Source organism: Anomaloglossus baeobatrachus, chromosome 6, assembly GCF_048569485.1.
Source record: "Anomaloglossus baeobatrachus isolate aAnoBae1 chromosome 6, aAnoBae1.hap1, whole genome shotgun sequence".
Taxonomy (NCBI): Eukaryota; Metazoa; Chordata; class Amphibia; order Anura; family Aromobatidae; genus Anomaloglossus; species Anomaloglossus baeobatrachus.
The window spans coordinates 547,259,835-547,278,916 of record NC_134358.1 but is presented as its reverse complement, the minus strand read 5'-3'; the positions used below and the strand labels follow the sequence as shown (position 1 = coordinate 547,278,916).

The 19,082-nt window shown below is 53.5% G+C and overlaps 2 protein-coding genes across 4 annotated transcripts in view; one reads left to right on the top strand and one right to left on the bottom strand.

Moving 5' to 3' along the window:
• ANKIB1 (ankyrin repeat and IBR domain containing 1) overlaps positions 1-11,923 on the bottom strand; it is a 151,900-nt gene extending 139,977 nt beyond the window's left edge. Inside the window, exon 1 of the mRNA XM_075315635.1 lies at positions 11,638-11,923. The gene's annotated coding sequence lies outside the window, so the exon portion shown is untranslated. The remainder of the gene's footprint in view (positions 1-11,637) is intronic.
• Positions 11,781-19,082, top strand: part of KRIT1 (KRIT1 ankyrin repeat containing) — a 68,132-nt gene continuing 60,830 nt past the window's right edge. The window contains exons 1-2 of one of the 3 annotated variants that reach the window (XM_075315638.1): positions 11,781-11,985; positions 18,979-19,057. The gene's annotated coding sequence lies outside the window, so the exon portion shown is untranslated. Of the gene's footprint in view, positions 11,986-12,038; positions 12,282-12,375; positions 12,467-18,978; positions 19,058-19,082 lie in introns of those variants that run through there. The other 2 variants (XM_075315636.1, XM_075315637.1) reach the window with 2 other exon arrangements.

Genomic DNA, 19,082 nt, shown 5'->3' with positions numbered 1-19,082 from the left:
CTGACTTCTATGAGAGTTTCTGGATATCGCCAATATAGTGTACTCCGCTGTTTTTTGGAACTCAATATAGACAGCCACATGTGACGACGGCCACAGTACCTGGTAGGACAGAGTGGGCACAGGACACCCATTCTCAGTGGAGATTTGGCCGCGCATGCGCAGCTCTTCCAGCTGCCTTCTATGGGAGTTTCCGGATATCGCCAATTAAGTGAAATCTGCTGTTTTTTTTTAAACTCATTGTAGAGAGCGACAAATGTGTCACTCAGGCCACAGTACCCCAATTCTTAGTGGAGATTTGGCCACGCATGCGCAGCTCTTCCCACTAACTGCTATGGCAGTTTCTGGATATTGCCAATGGAGTGCACTCTGCTGTTTTTTGGAACTTAATATAGACAGCCACACGTGACGACGGCCACCACACCCAGTACGACAGGGTGGGCACAGGAGACCCATTCTCAGTTGAATGTTGACTGCACATGCGCAGCTCTTCCCAATTACTTCTACGGGAGTTTCCAGATATCACCAATAGGGTGCACTCCAATGTTTTTTGGAAATCGATGTAGAGAGCCACAAATGTGACTACGGCCACAAGACCCGGTAGGACAGGGTGTGCACAGGACACCCATTCTCAGTGGAGAGTTGGCAGCGCATGCGCAGCATTTCCCACTGACTTCTATGAGAGCTTCTGGATATCACCAATGGAGTGTACGCCGACATTTTTTGGAACTCTACATGTAGAGAGCCACGCATGTGACTACAGCCACAGTACCCGGTAGGACAGGGTGGGCACAAGACATCAATTCTCAGTGGAAATTTGGACGCACATGCGCAGCTCTTCCCTTTGACTTCTATGGGAGGTTTCGGATATCGACAATGGAGAGTACTTCGCTGTTTCTTTGGAACTCAATGTAGAGAACCACGTATGTGACTACAGCCACAGTACAAGGGGAGGACAGGGTGTGCAAAAGACAGCCATTATCAGTGGAGAGTTGGCCGCGCATGCACAGCTCTTACCACTGACTTCTATGAAAGCTCCCAGATATCACCAATGGAGTGTACTCAGCTGTTTTTTTGGAACTTAATGTAGACAGCCACGAATGTGACTACGGCCACCGCACGTGGTAGGACACGCATTCTCAGTGGAGATTTGGCCGCACATGCGCAGCTCTTCTCACTGTCTTCTATGGGAGTTTCTGGATATCTCCAATGGAGTGTACTCAGCTGTTTTTAGGAACTTAAATGTACACAGCCACGCATGTGACTATGGCCACAGCACGCGGTAGGACAGGACACCCATTCTCAGTGGAGATTTGGACGCACATGCACACCTCTTCCCACTGATTTCTATGGGAGTTTATGGATAATCGCCAATGGAGTGTACCCCTCTTTTTTTGGAACTCAATATAGAGAGACACGCATGTGCCTACGGCCACAGCATCTGGTAAGACAGGACACCCCATTCCCGAGACTACAGTGTGCCCCTGCCACATAGACACCCGAAATGTCTATGATTAAAACAGCCCTTTAATTCATGCAATTCTATCCGGTACGGACAATCATCCTTGAACCTCGGTAGGCAAGATTTGTTTTGGTTTTTTTTTGCTTTGTTTTGTTTGTTTTTTTTACAGTTTGACGAGTACAGCCATCTTAGGGTTAAATCAAAGGCATTGTCCCATGGCACTAGAGAAGCCAGCCAGAGGGGAAGCAAAGGAATGCAGAGCAGGAGACAGGACAGCAGGACGGGGCAGAGCTGTGTACACAAAACGGATCCCAACATTACACGACCCCAGCCTGAGAATCTAAGGAACGACGTCTCCTAGAATACCGCCACCGACATAAACGTGACAAATATAGCTTACATCCTGGGAATAACACGGTCTTAAAGGGGAAATCCAAATTAAGGTTCTCCTGAAATAGATGTATGTGATACAAACCCACTAGAGTATTGTGTATCTTTTTTTCTTATCAGAAGTTTTGGGCAACAGTTACATTTAATACTAAGCACAACTAAACTATTTTTAATCATTTCTTAAAAGTTTGTGTCTGCATCTGGCGCATGGTCAATTATTTTTATCTCCTCTCGTTCCTGCTGCTCCCCACAATATTCCAGTTTTTGTTTTTTAAAAATCCACCATACGGTTCCAAAGATATGGGCCTTTTTATTTGGTGCACTGAAAGGGGGCGTGGTTTGCTTGTTCCTCGGGGGCATGTCTTGCAAGACACACCCCTTTAGAAACAACAATTTTTAAAAAGCCCATATCTCTGGAACCTTATGGCGGATTTAAAATAGGAAAACAACAGATTACTCAGGGGAGAAGTGGGAATAAAATAAGAGCTTAAACTGCCACTGGTGACAGTTCCTCTAATTATGTCACACCACCTAATCTTTAATCCTTTGAAAGGAGAAAAATAGCTGTTTTTTTTTTTCTTTAGGAAAACTTTGTGTGAGGGGCGAGTATGTAGCTGCTGCTGTGGGAATATTTTATAGTAATTGTTCATTTCTTTTATTTTTGGGGAGGGGGATGGGGTTGCCTGGGCTACCCAGCTGAATATTTAAATTTTGAAAATTATATTTACCCAGCTAGTCAGCCCCAAAATGTGTAGAAAGCCGCAAAAGTGGTCTGGTGCTTTTTAGCCAATACCCTGATTGGCTATCCTGACCACGGGCAATGTAAAATTACCACCCATGAGGAGCCGATTTAGAAACGTGTGTCTGATGGGGTAATTAGCCAACATAACCTTTGGCTTGTGAGATGTATGGTCATTTTGACATACCGTACTTGGTATATAGAAGCTTTTATTTTTTTTTTTGGGGGGGGGGTGGTTTAGGGAGTTTTCCTGTATGACTAATAAATCAGACGTGTCAGCATCAGGTGAAGCTTTTCCAACCTGGAAAACCCATTGTGGTGGCCTTGTAGTCAGGTCTTGTTCACCACCTTTACGTTTCGTTTCCCTTTAAGCAGTTTTCTCTTTCTTCGAGATAAAAAAGAAAAATTAAGTCATCTGAGCTGGACGGTTGTGAGCGATGACTTGAGGAGATTACGGGGAACAAAGCGGGCATTAATAATACAAGCGGCTGCAGTGCACGTATCATAAACCGGTCACCTTACTCTGCCGGGGACACCCACCCCCCTCCGTTATAAATTGCCGGCTATGGCAGACTGTGCTGTGACCAATGCAGAAACAGCCCGGGGACCATCAATCACCGGCAGCGCGCGGTGACAAGGTCCTGATGAGTCACCCATGGCCTTCATGCACCCAGACGCTTCTCCGCAGCACTTGGCACTGGGCACGCACTGCACCTTTTATCTCATTATAATAAGGGATCTTTTTTTCATTTTCCATTGACGGGAAATTTGTTTTAACCCTTCAACTGCCTCGATACTGTGTAAAGGGGCTGCGCAGGGACACGATACTGTGTAAAGGAGCTGCGCAGGGATATGATACTGTGTAAAGGGGCTGCGCAGGGACACGATACTGTGTAAAGGGGCTGTTTAAGGACATAATACTGTGCAAAGGTGCTGTGTATGGCCATGACACTGTGTAATTGGCTGTGTCCTGCCTAATAATAGTCAATGTCTTTAAAATTGTACCAGAATTGAATCAGAGCCCCTCCTATGTCTCTTGCTGGCTGTATTGCATTCCCTCCTTATAATTTTTCAGCAGCCCTTGCACAGACAGAGTGCATAGACTTTACTAGTGCAAGAGCCCTAAATAACGAGGAAAAAAAGATTTTATTCTGAAGCCCTTCTCTATGTGTCTTCCAGTGTATATTGCAATCCCTCCTTGTGATATTTGGATAGGCCTTTCAGTGCATAGGCTTCGCCAGTCTAAAAGTCCCAGTCCTTAAAAATGGTAAAAAAATGTTATTTGAGGCCCTCCTCTACGTGTCTATCATATAGGAAACTCTTTTAATCCAGAAGATCTAGACGTTCCTTCATGGCGCAGCAATGTAATTTTACCGATGATTCAATCTGATAAGCTAACAAATCTTTAAAATGTTGCTTTGAGAGCAAGAAAATGGGAGAGCGAGCAGAAGAGCGAAAGCGAGGCACCAAAGCGTCGCAAGGAGCCAAAGTGTGGCTAGGAGCCACAACGAGGCACCAAATTGTGGTTAGGAGCAAAAGGTGGTGAGAAGTGAAAGCGTGGCAAGGCGAGGAGCCAAAGCAAGGTGCGAAAGTGTAGTGAGGAGCCATATGAAGGCTCCAAAGCAAGTAGAGAAGTGACGGCAAGGCAGCAAAGAGCAAGCCGAGGGGGCAAAGCTCGAGCCGAGGAGGCAAAGCGCGGGCCGAGGAACCAAAGAGCGTGCCGAGGAACCAAAGAGCAAGCCAAGGAGTGAGTACACACGCTGACTTTTTCTCAGAGACAAGTTTTGCACAGACCCTATATACATCAACTTTCAGCTTTATCGGGGTCTAATGGTGGATACATTCAGCAGAGGCCCCTGTGCAAGAATGGCATATGGGCCCCTGATACCTCCCTTTCCCACAGAGCACTCACTTATGTCTCCAAAAATCCAGTCCTTAAACGCATCTAATTAATAGTAGTCAGATGCTTTTAGTGTGACAATGACCCCAGCTACATAGCGGGGCCTGGGGTGCGCGTTACGTCCATCTCTGGCCACATCCTCTTGTCGCCAGTACCCAGGACAGAGCTCTACACTCCTCAGCAGACGGCGAAGGCCATGTCCACTCAGGGCAAAGGACGAGCGGCGCCCCAGGACGAGCGGCGCCCCAGGACGAGCGGCGCCCCAGGACGAGCGGCGCCCCAGGACGAGCGCAGCCCCAGGACGAGCGCAGCCCCAGGACGAGCGCAGCCCCAGGACGAGCGCAGCCCCAGGACGAGCGCAGCATGGAGCAACTGCTCAATGGGGTCCCCCATTCCTGCCAGCGTACCCCATCATAACCAACTGGGCAAATGAGGAAACTGCAAACAGCCTCAGTGTGCCGGCCAGATAAAGCCACATGTAAAACATGGAGAGGCGGCAGCACGAATATCCGGGTCACTCCTCTGCAGTGACCCTATGAAAGCCCCTGTACACACTACAATAGTGAACAGCCGAAAATGCAAATATTTATATTCTGTGATCTACGAGTAGAAGAAACGACTGATTCCTCCTGGGAACCAGAAACGGACTCAAAATAGTTGTTACTTCCCTGCCACCACACTTTTTAGCAGCTCATTCCTTAGCCCAGCAGAGGGCGATGATGAGCGAGAGGGAACACAAGAGGGGTGACCGGAGTGCCCCTCCTGCACACTCTCCACTCAGGACAATTCAGTGCTGTGAAAATGGTGGGGAAAGCGAATATAATTCCAAATACTCTGGACCAAACCCCAACAAATGGGGAAGAGAGGGGGCGACACTAAAATGTCCCCGGCATAGAAAGAGTTACGTCAGCTCAGCGTATCCTGGAAGGGGCTCCTCGGCTGTGACAAAACTACAACTCCCAGCATGCACCGCGGGACACACTTTGAAAAACGGTAAGTTATTAGAAAAGTTTTCCCATCACTTTTGGTCAGACTAGTCGGGTATCACAGATCACACAGTTGGGGGCACTCAGCTTTCCCAGACTCCAGAACGGCAAATCTGACTGGCTGTGTAGTAATATGGGAGGACGCAGACACAATGCACCCATTATTTCCACGGCAGGCTGGTATAGAGCAAACACCTTTTTGCACGGCAGGCTGGTACAGAGCTTACACCCTTTTCCACGGCAGGCTGGTACAGAGCTTACACCCTTTTCCACGGCAGGCTGGTACAGAGCATACACCCTTTTCCACGGCAGGCTGGTACAGAGCTTACACCCTTTTCCACGGCAGGCTGGTACAGAGCTTACACCCTTTTCCACGGCAGGCTGGTACAGAGCATACACCCTTTTCCACGGCAGGCTGGTACAGAGCATACACCCTTTTCCACGGCAGGCTGGTACAGAGCATACACCCTTTTCCACGGCAGGCTCGCATAGGGCACGGACCATTTCCCATGGCAGGTTGGCACAGTGCACGCACCTCCTTGCACAGCAGTCTGGTACAGTGCTGGCAAAGTGTGCAGCTCCTTCCACTGTAAATCCTTTTTACACAGATTGGCATACACTTCCCTCAAAAAACTGGAAAAACTTTCCTACAGCAGACTGGCATTGAGCGCTGCGTCTTTCTCAAAAGCCTAAACAAGGGCATAACCAATACAGTGCCCTTCTTCCAGACATTCTGTTCTTTGATAAATAACATGACAAGACCCAAAATCCCGTATGGTAGGGTGACAGAGCTGACATATCCTTCCCATGGTAGGTTGGCAGAGTGTGCCGAACTGATGGTCTGCACCTTGTGCCATCCTCTTCCTCCTGTAGGGGGCGCAGTCTGCGGTTGGTCTCTAGATTCTCTTACCCTACAAAAAGGAGTAAAACATCTGAGTTTGCTCCTGGGGAGCAGCCTGGGCACAGACAGATCGCCCTACAGTATCACTGACGGCGGGTCATGGCCAGGGGGCGCTCTTCGTCATGCCACTTTTTTGATTTGGGTGAAGGTCAATATTGGTATTCCAAGAGAAAAGAAAGTTGTAAGAAAATCAATAGAGCGTGATCACACGGCTTTCCCAGAACCCAGGAGACTGGGCGGTCAGTGGTCCCGGAGAGCTGGGTGGCCTGGCATCAGATCACATATACAACAGCTGATGATGCAGGGAGACATCCAGCACCGGGCATCAGGTGCCCACACCCCGCACCTCCATAGTGCCAGAGGTGATTACTTCAGTGCCACCCAGGTGACGGGTGTGACCCAGTAACCGCTCCAGTGATGTGCTGGCACCGAGCGCCCCCCCCAGACTGGAGGCCGGCCGCTGGCACAGAACATGCACACAGCACGGGTCCTGTATGCCAACAGCCTGGCACACATGGCACACCAGTGGTGAATTGCCCAGCATCACCACACACTGCAGACCCCCCCCCCCCCCCCACCCCGGCAGGCTGGCAAGGTCTGGACCCTTCTGCATCAGGTTGGCACAGTGGGTAGATTCTAACAAAGAGACACAGTGTGAACACTGGACAAGATGGCGCAATGCCCCCCTCCCTCAACAGGTTAGAAGTTCACAGCCCAATTGGCACACAGTCCTAATGGCAGGTGGGCAGCGTGCGGACCCTCGTCTGGACAGCATGGCGCAATATTCACAAGACCCTTCACTTCGACTGGCACAAGCAGCAGAACCGTCCTATGGTAGATTGGCATACTGTGACACCGGCAGGTTCACCCAGAAGGCGGAGGGCGAACAGCAGGGCCCCTCAGGAGGCGGAAGGCGAACGGGCAGGGGCCCCCAAGAGGCGGAGGGCGAACGGGCAGGGTCCCGCAGGAGGCGGAGGGCGAACGGGCAGGGGACCCCAGGAGGCGGAGGGCGAACGGGCAGGGGACCCCAGGAGGCGGAGGGCGAACGGGCAGGGGACCCCAGGAGGCGGAGGGCGAACGGGCAGGGGACCCCAGGAGGCGGAGGGCGAACGGGCAGGGGACCCCAGGAGGCGGAGGGCGAACGGGCAGGGGACCCCAGGAGGCGGAGGGCGAACGGGCAGGGGACCCCAGGAGGCGGAGGGCGAACGGGCAGGGGACCCCAGGAGGCGGAGGGCGAACGGGCAGGGGACCCCAGGAGGCGGAGGGCGAACGGGCAGGGGACCCCAGGAGGCGGAGGGCGAACGGGCAGGGGACCCCAGGAGGCGGAGGGCGAACGGGCAGGGGACCCCAGGAGGCGGAGGGCGAACGGGCAGGGGACCCCAGGAGGCGGAGGGCGAACGGGCAGGGGACCCCAGGAGGCGGAGGGCGAACGGGCAGGGGACCCCAGGAGGCGGAGGGCGAACGGGCAGGGGACCCCAGGAGGCGGAGGGCGAACGGGCAGGGGACCCCAGGAGGCGGAGGGCGAACGGGCAGGGGACCCCAGGAGGCGGAGGGCGAACGGGCAGGGGACCCCAGGAGGCGGAGGGCGAACGGGCAGGGGACCCCAGGAGGCGGAGGGCGAACGGGCAGGGGACCCCAGGAGGCGGAGGGCGAACGGGCAGGGGACCCCAGGAGGCGGAGGGCGAACGGGCAGGGGACCCCAGGAGGCGGAGGGCGAACGGGCAGGGGACCCCAGGAGGCGGAGGGCGAACGGGCAGGGGACCCCAGGAGGCGGAGGGCGAACGGGCAGGGGACCCCAGGAGGCGGAGGGCGAACGGGCAGGGGACCCCAGGAGGCGGAGGGCGAACGGGCAGGGGACCCCAGGAGGCGGAGGGCGAACGGCAAGGGGACCCCAGGAGGCGGAGGGCGAACGGCAAGGGGACCCCAGGAGGCGGAGGGCGAACGGCAAGGGGACCCCAGGAGGCGGAGGGCGAACGGCAAGGGGACCCCAGGAGGCGGAGGGCGAACGGCAAGGGGACCCCAGGAGGCGGAGGGCGAACGGCAAGGGGACCCCAGGAGGCGGAGGGCGAACGGCAAGGGGACCCCAGGAGGCGGAGGGCGAACGGCAAGGGGACCCCAGGAGGCGGAGGGCGAACGGCAAGGGGACCCCAGGAGGCGGAGGGCGAACGGCAAGGGGACCCCAGGAGGCGGAGGGCGAACGGCAAGGGGACCCCAGGAGGCGGAGGGCGAACGGCAAGGGGACCCCAGGAGGCGGAGGGCGAACGGCAAGGGGCCCCAGGAGGCGGAGGGCGAACGGCAAGGGGACCCCAGGAGGCGGAGGGCGAACGGGCAGGGGACCCCAGGAGGCGGAGGGCGAACGGGCAGGGGACCCCAGGAGGCGGAGGGCGAACGGGCAGGGGACCCCAGGAGGCGGAGGGCGAACGGGCAGGGGACCCCAGGAGGCGGAGGGCGAACGGGCAGGGGACCCCAGGAGGCGGAGGGCGAACGGGCAGGGGACCCCAGGAGGCGGAGGGCGAACGGGCAGGGGACCCCAGGAGGCGGAGGGCGAACGGGCAGGGGACCCCAGGAGGCGGAGGGCGACGTGCAGGGGCCCCCAGGACGCGGAGGGCGACGTGCAGGGGCCCCCAGGACGCGGAGGGCGACGTGCAGGGACCCCCTAGACGCGGAGGGCGACGTGCAGGGACCCCCTAGACGCGGAGGGCGACGTGCAGGGACCCCCTAGACGCGGAGGGCGACGTGCAGGGACCCCCTAGACGCGGAGGGCGACGTGCAGGGACCCCCTAGACGCGGAGGGCGACGTGCAGGGACCCCCTAGACGCGGAGGGCGACGTGCAGGGACCCCCTAGACGCGGAGGGCGACGTGCAGGGACCCCCTAGACGCGGAGGGCGACGTGCAGGGACCCCCTAGACGCGGAGGGCGACGTGCAGGGACCCCCTAGACGCGGAGGGCGACGTGCAGGGACCCCCTAGACGCGGAGGGCGACGTGCAGGGACCCCCTAGACGCGGAGGGCGACGTGCAGGGACCCCCTAGACGCGGAGGGCGACGTGCAGGGACCCCCTAGACGCGGAGGGCGACGTGCAGGGACCCCCTAGACGCGGAGGGCGACGTGCAGGGACCCCCTAGACGCGGAGGGCGACGTGCAGGGACCCCCTAGACGCGGAGGGCGACGTGCAGGGACCCCCTAGACGCGGAGGGCGACGTGCAGGGACCCCCTAGACGCGGAGGGCGACGTGCAGGGACCCCCTAGACGCGGAGGGCGACGTGCAGGGACCCCCTAGACGCGGAGGGCGACGTGCAGGGACCCCCTAGACGCGGAGGGCGACGTGCAGGGACCCCCTAGACGCGGAGGGCGACGTGCAGGGACCCCCTAGACGCGGAGGGCGACGTGCAGGGACCCCCTAGACGCGGAGGGCGACGTGCAGGGACCCCCTAGACGCGGAGGGCGACGTGCAGGGACCCCCTAGACGCGGAGGGCGACGTGCAGGGACCCCCTAGACGCGGAGGGCGACGTGCAGGGACCCCCTAGACGCGGAGGGCGACGTGCAGGGACCCCCTAGACGCGGAGGGCGACGTGCAGGGACCCCCTAGACGCGGAGGGCGACGTGCAGGGACCCCCTAGACGCGGAGGGCGACGTGCAGGGACCCCCTAGACGCGGAGGGCGACGTGCAGGGACCCCCTAGACGCGGAGGGCGACGTGCAGGGACCCCCTAGACGCGGAGGGCGACGTGCAGGGACCCCCTAGACGCGGAGGGCGACGTGCAGGGACCCCCTAGACGCGGAGGGCGACGTGCAGGGACCCCCTAGACGCGGAGGGCGACGTGCAGGGACCCCCTAGACGCGGAGGGCGACGTGCAGGGACCCCCTAGACGCGGAGGGCGACGTGCAGGGACCCCCTAGACGCGGAGGGCGACGTGCAGGGACCCCCTAGACGCGGAGGGCGACGTGCAGGGACCCCCTAGACGCGGAGGGCGACGTGCAGGGACCCCCTAGACGCGGAGGGCGACGTGCAGGGACCCCCTAGACGCGGAGGGCGACGTGCAGGGACCCCCTAGACGCGGAGGGCGACGTGCAGGGACCCCCTAGACGCGGAGGGTGACGTGCAGGGACCCCCTAGACGCGGAGGGTGACGTGCAGGGACCCCCTAGACGCGGAGGGTGACGTGCAGGGACCCCCTAGACGCGGAGGGTGACGTGCAGGGACCCCCTAGACGCGGAGGGTGACGTGCAGGGACCCCCTAGACGCGGAGGGTGACGTGCAGGGACCCCCTAGACGCGGAGGGTGACGTGCAGGGACCCCCTAGACGCGGAGGGTGACGTGCAGGGACCCCCTAGACGCGGAGGGTGACGTGCAGGGACCCCCTAGACGCGGAGGGTGACGTGCAGGGACCCCCTAGACGCGGAGGGTGACGTGCAGGGACCCCCTAGACGCGGAGGGTGACGTGCAGGGACCCCCTAGACGCGGAGGGTGACGTGCAGGGACCCCCTAGACGCGGAGGGTGACGTGCAGGGACCCCCTAGACGCGGAGGGTGACGTGCAGGGACCCCCTAGACGCGGAGGGTGACGTGCAGGGACCCCCTAGACGCGGAGGGTGACGTGCAGGGACCCCCTAGACGCGGAGGGTGACGTGCAGGGACCCCCTAGACGCGGAGGGTGACGTGCAGGGACCCCCTAGACGCGGAGGGTGACGTGCAGGGACCCCCTAGACGCGGAGGGTGACGTGCAGGGACCCCCTAGACGCGGAGGGTGACGTGCAGGGACCCCCTAGACGCGGAGGGTGACGTGCAGGGACCCCCTAGACGCGGAGGGTGACGTGCAGGGACCCCCTAGACGCGGAGGGTGACGTGCAGGGACCCCCTAGACGCGGAGGGTGACGTGCAGGGACCCCCTAGACGCGGTGGGTGACGTGCAGGGACCCCCTAGACGCGGTGGGTGACGTGCAGGGACCCCCTAGACGCGGTGGGTGACGTGCAGGGACCCCCTAGACGCGGAGGGTGACGTGCAGGGACCCCCTAGACGCGGTGGGTGACGTGCAGGGACCCCCTAGACGCGGAGGGTGACGTGCAGGGACCCCCTAGACGCGGTGGGTGACGTGCAGGGACCCCCTAGACGTGGTGGGTGACGTGCAGGGACCCCCTAGACGCGGAGGGTGACGTGCAGGGACCCCCCAGGACGCGGCCGGTGAGTAGCAGGGACCCCCCAGGACGCGGCCGGTGAGTAGCAGGGACCCCGGGGATGACGTCATGCACAGCCGGCACTCACTGTGGTCGCAGTCCATGCAGCACGTCCTGCTTCCTCCGTCACCGTGGTCCGGCTCTCATCCCCGGCACAGACAGGCCCCCGACACCCGGAACAACTTCAGCGACCCGGAAACCCGCGCGGCGCCTCCTCCTTCTACCACCAGACAATAATCCAGCACACTGACCGCACAGCGGAGATGCCGCCCCTCCGGCCGCGAACCCCAGACCGTCCGTCACCGTCCCCCCTCCCTCACTGACCGAGAGCCTGCCCCGGAGTACCGACATCCACCGACGATCACCACGCCCACAGCCCCGACTCCTCCCACAACAACTCGGACTAAACCCCGCCCATCTCGCTTACTGGCCTAAGGTAAACATAGCTTAGTACCGCCCATAGGAACTGACTGGCTTGAGGCCACGCCTCTTCCTATTACACTAACTTCTAAATGTGACCACGCCTTCTTGTTGCCTCATTTTTTATTGGTTTACAAAGAAACACGCCCACTAACTTGCTGCGCAGGTCCGGACAGTGTTCTCGTAACCCCACCTCTAACTAATACCACGCCCCTTGAATCACTTAGACCACGCCCCAGGAGGACATGCTGGCGGGTCTGGGATAGGCTGGGTAGGATATAAAGCGGAGGGATCCGGCCGGGAGGTGAAGAGGTGAGTGACTGCGGCCTCCGCTCAGCCTGGACCGGGAGGGAGACAGTGCTGCGAACTCCGTGCGGTAACGGCAGAACTGCACTCACTAGTCTGCAGGGGAAGAGCGAAAATCCCCCAGCATTCCCGGCTTGTTATGGCTACTTGAATTCTGGGAAATGTAGTCCTCATACCAGACATTGTAAGAGGTACTGCTGCATTATGGGAGCTCAGAGTAACATCTTACTGTAGCAAACTTACTGACTGTTTCCAGAACGCAAGATACAATGCAAGGGCTGGCTCTAAATAAGCAATGTACCATCAGACTAGTGAGTGCAGCTCTGGAGTATAATACAGGAGGTAACTCAGGATCAGTAATGTATGTACACAGTGACTGCACCAGCAGAATAGTGAGTGCAGCTCTGGAGTATAATACAGGAGGTTACTCAGGATCAGTAATGTATGTACACAGTGACTGCACCAGCAGAATAGTGAGTGCAGCTCTGGAGTATAATACAGGAGGTAACTCAGGATCAGTACAGTATCAGTAATGTAATGTATGCACACAGTGACTGCACCAGCAGAATAGTGAGTGCAGCTCTGGAGTATAATACAGGAGGTAACTCAGGATCAGTACAGTATCAGTAATGTAATGTATGCACACAGTGACTGCACCAGCAGAATAGTGAGTGCAGCTCTGGAGTATAATACAGGAGGTAACTCAGGATCAGTACAGTATCAGTAATGTAATGTATGCACACAGTGACTGCACCAGCAGAATAGCGAGTGCAGCTTTGGAGTATAATACAGGAGGTAACTCAGGATCAGTAATGTATGTACACAGTGACTGCACCAGCAGAATAGTGAGTGCAGCTCTGGAGTATAATACAGGAGGTAACTCAGGATCAGTAATGTATGTACACAGTGACTGTACCAGCAGAATAGTGAGTGCAGCTCTGGAGTATAATACAGGAGGTAACTCAGGATCAGTAATGTATGTACACAGTGACTGCACCAGCAGAATAGTGAGTGCAGCTCTGGAGTATAATACAGGAGGTAACGCAGGATCAGTAATGTATGTACACAGTGACTGCACCAGTAGAATAGTGAGTGCAGCTCTGGAGTATAATACAGGAGGTAACGCAGGATCAGTAATGTATGTACACAGTGACTGCACCAGCAGAATAGTGAGTGCAGCTCTGGAGTATAATACAGGAGGTAACTCAGGATCAGTAATGTATGTACACAGTGACTGTACCAGCAGAATAGTGAGTGCAGCTCTGGAGTATAATACAGGAGGTAACTCAGGATCAGTAATGTATGTACACAGTGACTGCACCAGCAGAATAGTGAGTGCAGCTCTGGAGTATAATACAGGAGGTAACGCAGGATCAGTAATGTATGTACACAGTGACTGCACCAGTAGAATAGTGAGTGCAGCTCTGGAGTATAATACAGGAGGTAACGCAGGATCAGTAATGTATGTACACAGTGACTGCACCAGCAGAATAGTGAGTGCAGCTCTGGAGGATAATACAGGAGGTAACGCAGGATCAGTAATGGAATAAAGCTAGATGCAGTGAGTGTACAGTAATACCCCCACATTCGCGCTCTCGTCTTCGTACAGTGTGAGGTGTTTCCTATTCTAATTTCGGCCCTTTCTAATCTACTTATGGAAACACGACCCTAGAATAGGAATCTCTTGTCACACAGAAACCTTGTGACTCTGCCCGTCTCCTGCACTAAATAAATTACTGTAAAGTCATAAGGGAGAGGAGTGAAAGCCTCAGAGGGAAATTTCACCACAGTCCGGTCTCTTCATTCATTTTTTTTTTTTTGTGCAGTTTTGTCCAGGGCTGTAGATTCAGTAAGCCAAACCACCAACTCCCTCATATGGTTGAAACCAGCAGTTCAGTTTCCCTCCGCTCACTATAAAGACACATCTACAGGTTTTTCCCTCCGCTCTCTGTAAAGACACATCTGCAGGATTTTCCCTCCGCTCTCTGTAAAGACACATCTGCAGGTTTTTCCCTCCGCTCTCTATAAAGACACATCTGCAGGTTTTTCCTTCCTCTCTCTATAAATACACATCTGCAGGATTTTCCCTCCGCTCTCTGTAAAGACACATCTGCACATTTAGGAACGAAAATTATTTTTATTTGCCAAATGCCAGAATAATGAGAGAGAGAATGTTTTCAGGCATTTTTATTACTTTCTGCAAAGTCAAAGGTTCCCTCCATGTCATTAGTATTTGGTGCCATTGCCCTTACACTGTGTGACTTGGGTGAAACATTTTGGATCGTTCCAGAACCTTCTCACAATAGTTGGTGGAATTTGGGCCCATTCCTCCTGACAGAATTGGTGTAGCTGAGCCATGTTTGTAGGTCATTGCTCGCTCCGGCCTTTTCAGCTTTGCCCATAAAGTTTTAATAGGATTGAGATCAGGGTTTTGTGATGGCCACTCCAAAACACTGACTTTTTGTTATCCTTAAGCCAGTTTGTAACCAGTTTGGCAGTAGCTTCAGGTCACTGTCTATTTGGAAGACCCATTTCTGCCCAAGCTGTAAGTTCCTGGCTGATGTCTTGAGATGTTCTTTAGTATTGCCACATAATCTTCTTTCCTCATGATGCCATCTATTTTATGAAGTGCACCAGTCCCTCCTGCAGCAAAACAACCCCACAACATGATGCTGCCGCCCCCGTGTTTCACAGTTGGGAAGATGTTCTTAGGCTTCAAAGCTTCTCCCTTTTTCCTCCAAATGTAACAATGGTCGTTATGGCCAAACAGTTCCATTTTAGTTTCGTCAGACCACAGGACATGTCTCCAAAAATTAAGGTCCTTGTTCCTCTGTGCATTTGCAAACATTAATCTGGCTTTTTTATGTTTCTTTTGAAGTAATGGCTTCTTCCTGGCAGAGTGGCCTTTCAGCCCATGTTGATACCTAACTAATTTCACTATGGATAATGACACAATCTTACCAGCTTCCGCCAGCATCTTCACAAGGGTTTTTGCTTTTGTTCTTGGGTTGATATGTACATGTCTGACCAAAGCACATTCATCTGTGGTACACAGAACCCGTCTCCTTCCTGAGCGGTATGATGGCTGGACAACATAATAATAATATTTCTTCATTTATATAGCGTAATTAATTCATTAATTCCATAGCGCTTTACACACATCAGCAACACTGTCCCCATTGGGGCTCACAATCTAAGGTCCCTATCTGTATGTCTTTGAAATGTGGGAGGAAACCGGAGTACCCGGAGGAAACCCACGCAAACACAGGGAGAACATACAAACTCCTTGCTGATGTTGTCCTTGGTGGGATTTGAACCCCAGGACCCCAGCACTGCAAGACTGCAGTGCTAACCACTGAGCCACCACAAGAGTGCAGTGCTAACCACTGAGCCACCACAAGACTGCAGTGCTAACCACTGAGCCACCACAAGACTGCAGTGCTAACCACTGAGCCACCACAAGACTGCAGTGCTAACCACTGAGCCACCACAAGACTGCAGTGCTAACCACTGAGCCACCACAAGACTGCAGTGCTAACCACTGAGCCACCACAAGACTGCAGTGCTAACCACTGAGCCACCGTGCCGCCCACATCTTGTTTCTACTTGCGTATAATTGTTTGTACAGATGAACAAGGCACCTTCAGGAAATTGGAACCAAGGATGAACCAGACTTGTGCAAGTCCACAATTCTCTTCCTGAGATCTTGGCTGATTTCTTTTGACTTTCCCATGACGCTGCACAAAGAAGCCGTGTGTTTCAGGTGTGCAATAAAATACATCCACAGGTGTGTCTCTAATTAACTCAGATGTTGCCAATAAACCTATTAGAAGCTGCCAAAGATATGACATCATCATATGGGCTGTCCCATATTGTATAAAGGCACAGTACTTAATGTATGTAAACGTATGATTTTGCAGAAAGTAATAAAAATGTCTTAAAACATTCTCTCTCTCATTATTGTGGCATTTGGCAAATCTAAATAATTTTGGTTCCTAATTGACCTAAAACGGGAAAGGTTTATGCTAATTTCATATCAGATAGTGAGAAAAATCTGCAGATGTGTCTTTATAGAGAGCGGAGGGAAAAACCTGCAGATGTGTCTTTATAGAGAGCGGAGGGAAAGACCTGCAGATGTGTCTCTATAGAGAGCAGAGGGAAAAGCCTGCAGATGTGTCTTTATAGAGAGAGGAGGTATAACCTGCAGGTGTGTATTTATAGAGAGAGGAGGGAAAAACCTGCAGATGTGCCTTTATAGAGAGAGGAGGGAAAACCTGCAGATTTGTCTTTATAGAGAGAGGAGGGATAACCTGCAGATGTGTATTTATAGAGAAAGGAGGGAAAAACCTGCAGATGTGCCTTTATAGAGAGCGGAGGGAAAACCTGCAGATGTGTCTTTATAGAGAGAAGAGGGAAAAACCTGCAGATGTGTCTTTATAGAGAGAGGAGGGAAAAACCTGCAGATGTGTCTTCATAGAGAGAGGAGGGAAAACCTGCAGATGTGTCTTCATAGAGAGAGGAGGGAAAACCTGCAGATGTGTCTTTATAGAGAGAGGAGGGATAACCTGCAGATGTGTCTGTATAGAAAGTGGAGGCAAACTTCTGGTTTCAACTGTACATTACATTACTTATCCTGCACTGATCATAAGTTACAGTTAGGTCCAGAAATATTTGGACAGTGACACAATTTTCGCGAGTTGGGCTCTGCATGGCACCACATTGGATTTGAAATGAAACCTCTACAACAGAATTCAAGTGCAGATTGTAACGTTTAATTTGAAGGTTTGAACAAAAATATCTGATAGAAATTGTAGGAATTGTCACATTTCTTTACAAACACTCCACATTTTAGGAGGTCAAAAGTAATTGGACAAATAAACCAAACCCAAACAAAATATTTTTATTTTCAATATTTTGTTGCGAATCCTTTGGAGGCAATCACTGCCTTAAGTCTGGAACCCATGGACATCACCAAACGCTGGGTTTCCTCCTTCTTAATGCTTTGCCAGGCATTTACAGCCGCAGCCTTCAGGTCTTGCTTGTTTGTGGGTCTTTCCGTCTTAAGTCTGGATTTGAGCAAGTGAAATGCATGCTCAATTGGGTTAAGATCTGGTGATTGACTTGGCCATTGCAGAATGTTCCACTTTTTTGCACTCTTGAACTCCTGGGTAGCTTTGGCTGTATGCTTGGGGTCATTGTCCATCTGTACTATGAAGCGCCGTCCGATCAACTTTGCGGCATTTGGCTGAATCTGGGCTGAAAGTATATCCCGGTACACTTCAGAATTCATCCGGCTACTCTTGTCTGCTGTTATGTCATCAATAAACACAAGTGACCCAGTGCCATTGAAAGCCATGCATGCCCATGCCATCACGTTGCCTCCACCATGTTTTACAGAGGATGTGGTGTGCCTTGGATCATGTGCCGTTCCCTTTCTTCTCCAAACTTTTTTCTTCCCATCATTCTGGTACAGGTTGATCTTTGTCTCATCTGTCCATAGAATACTTTTCCAGAACTGAGCTGGCTTCATGAGGTGTTTTTCAGCAAATGTAACTCTGGCCTGTCTATTTTTGGAATTGATGAATGGTTTGCATCTAGATGTGAACCCTTTGTATTTACTTTCATGGAGTCTTCTCTTTACTGTTGACTTAGAGACAGATACACCTACTTCACTGAGAGTGTTCTGGACTTCAGTTGATGTTGTGAACGGGTTCTTCTTCACCAAAGAAAGTATGCGGCGATCATCCACCACTGTTGTCATCCGTGGACGCCCAGGCCTTTTTGAGTTCCCAAGCTCACCAGTCAATTCCTTTTTTCTCAGAATGTACCCGACTGTTGATTTTGCTACTCCAAGCATGTCTGCTATCTCTCTGATGGATTTTTTCTTTTTTTTCAGCCTCAGGATGTTCTGCTTCACCTCAATTGAGAGTTCCTTAGACCGCATGTTGTCTGGTCACAGCAACAGCTTCCAAATGCAAAACCACACACCTGTAATCAACCCCAGACCTTTTAACTACTTCATTGATTACAGGTTAACGAGGGAGACGCCTTCAGAGTTAATTGCAGCCCTTAGAGTCCCTTGTCCAATTACTTTTGGTCCCTTTAAAAAGAGGAGGCTATGCATTACAGAGCTATGATTCCTAAACCCTTTCTCCGATTTGGATGTGAAAACTCTCATTTTGCAGCTGGGAGTGTGCACTTTCAGCCCATATTATATATATAATTGTATTTCTGAACATGTTTTTGTAAACAGCTAAAATAACAAAACTTGTGTCACTGTCCAAATATTTCTGGACCTAACTGTACATTCTGTATCATACTCCAGAGCAGCACTCACTATTCTGCTGGTGCAGTCAGTGTACATACATTACATTACTCAAACCAGGCAGTGTCCCCAGTTTCTGTTACATTCATTCTCATTTGGATTGCTGTCTTTACTACACTTCTGAAGTACTCTGTGCTGCTTTCATCAGTGTCATCGGTCTTATCACATTGCAGTTGTCACTTAGTCACTGTCTGCATGTGTCAGACCCTGCTGGGAGTTGTAGTGTCTGTGTATAAGCACATTACATGTAGGTGGGGGCTGTGATACTCTGCGTTATCGGGGACGTCTTGGGAGGGAGCGCTGCTCTTGAAGGAGCGGAGGAGTTGTTTTCCTGTAACAGGAAATATACATGTGTTCATTGTAACCTTCTTGTTGCAGCTCGGCCCCGTCGGTCATCTCCATGGACAGCCGGCAGCGCAGGAGCAGCCGCAGCATGTGACGGCCACAGGGAGACTGGGTAAGAGGACGGCGGCATCGCTGGG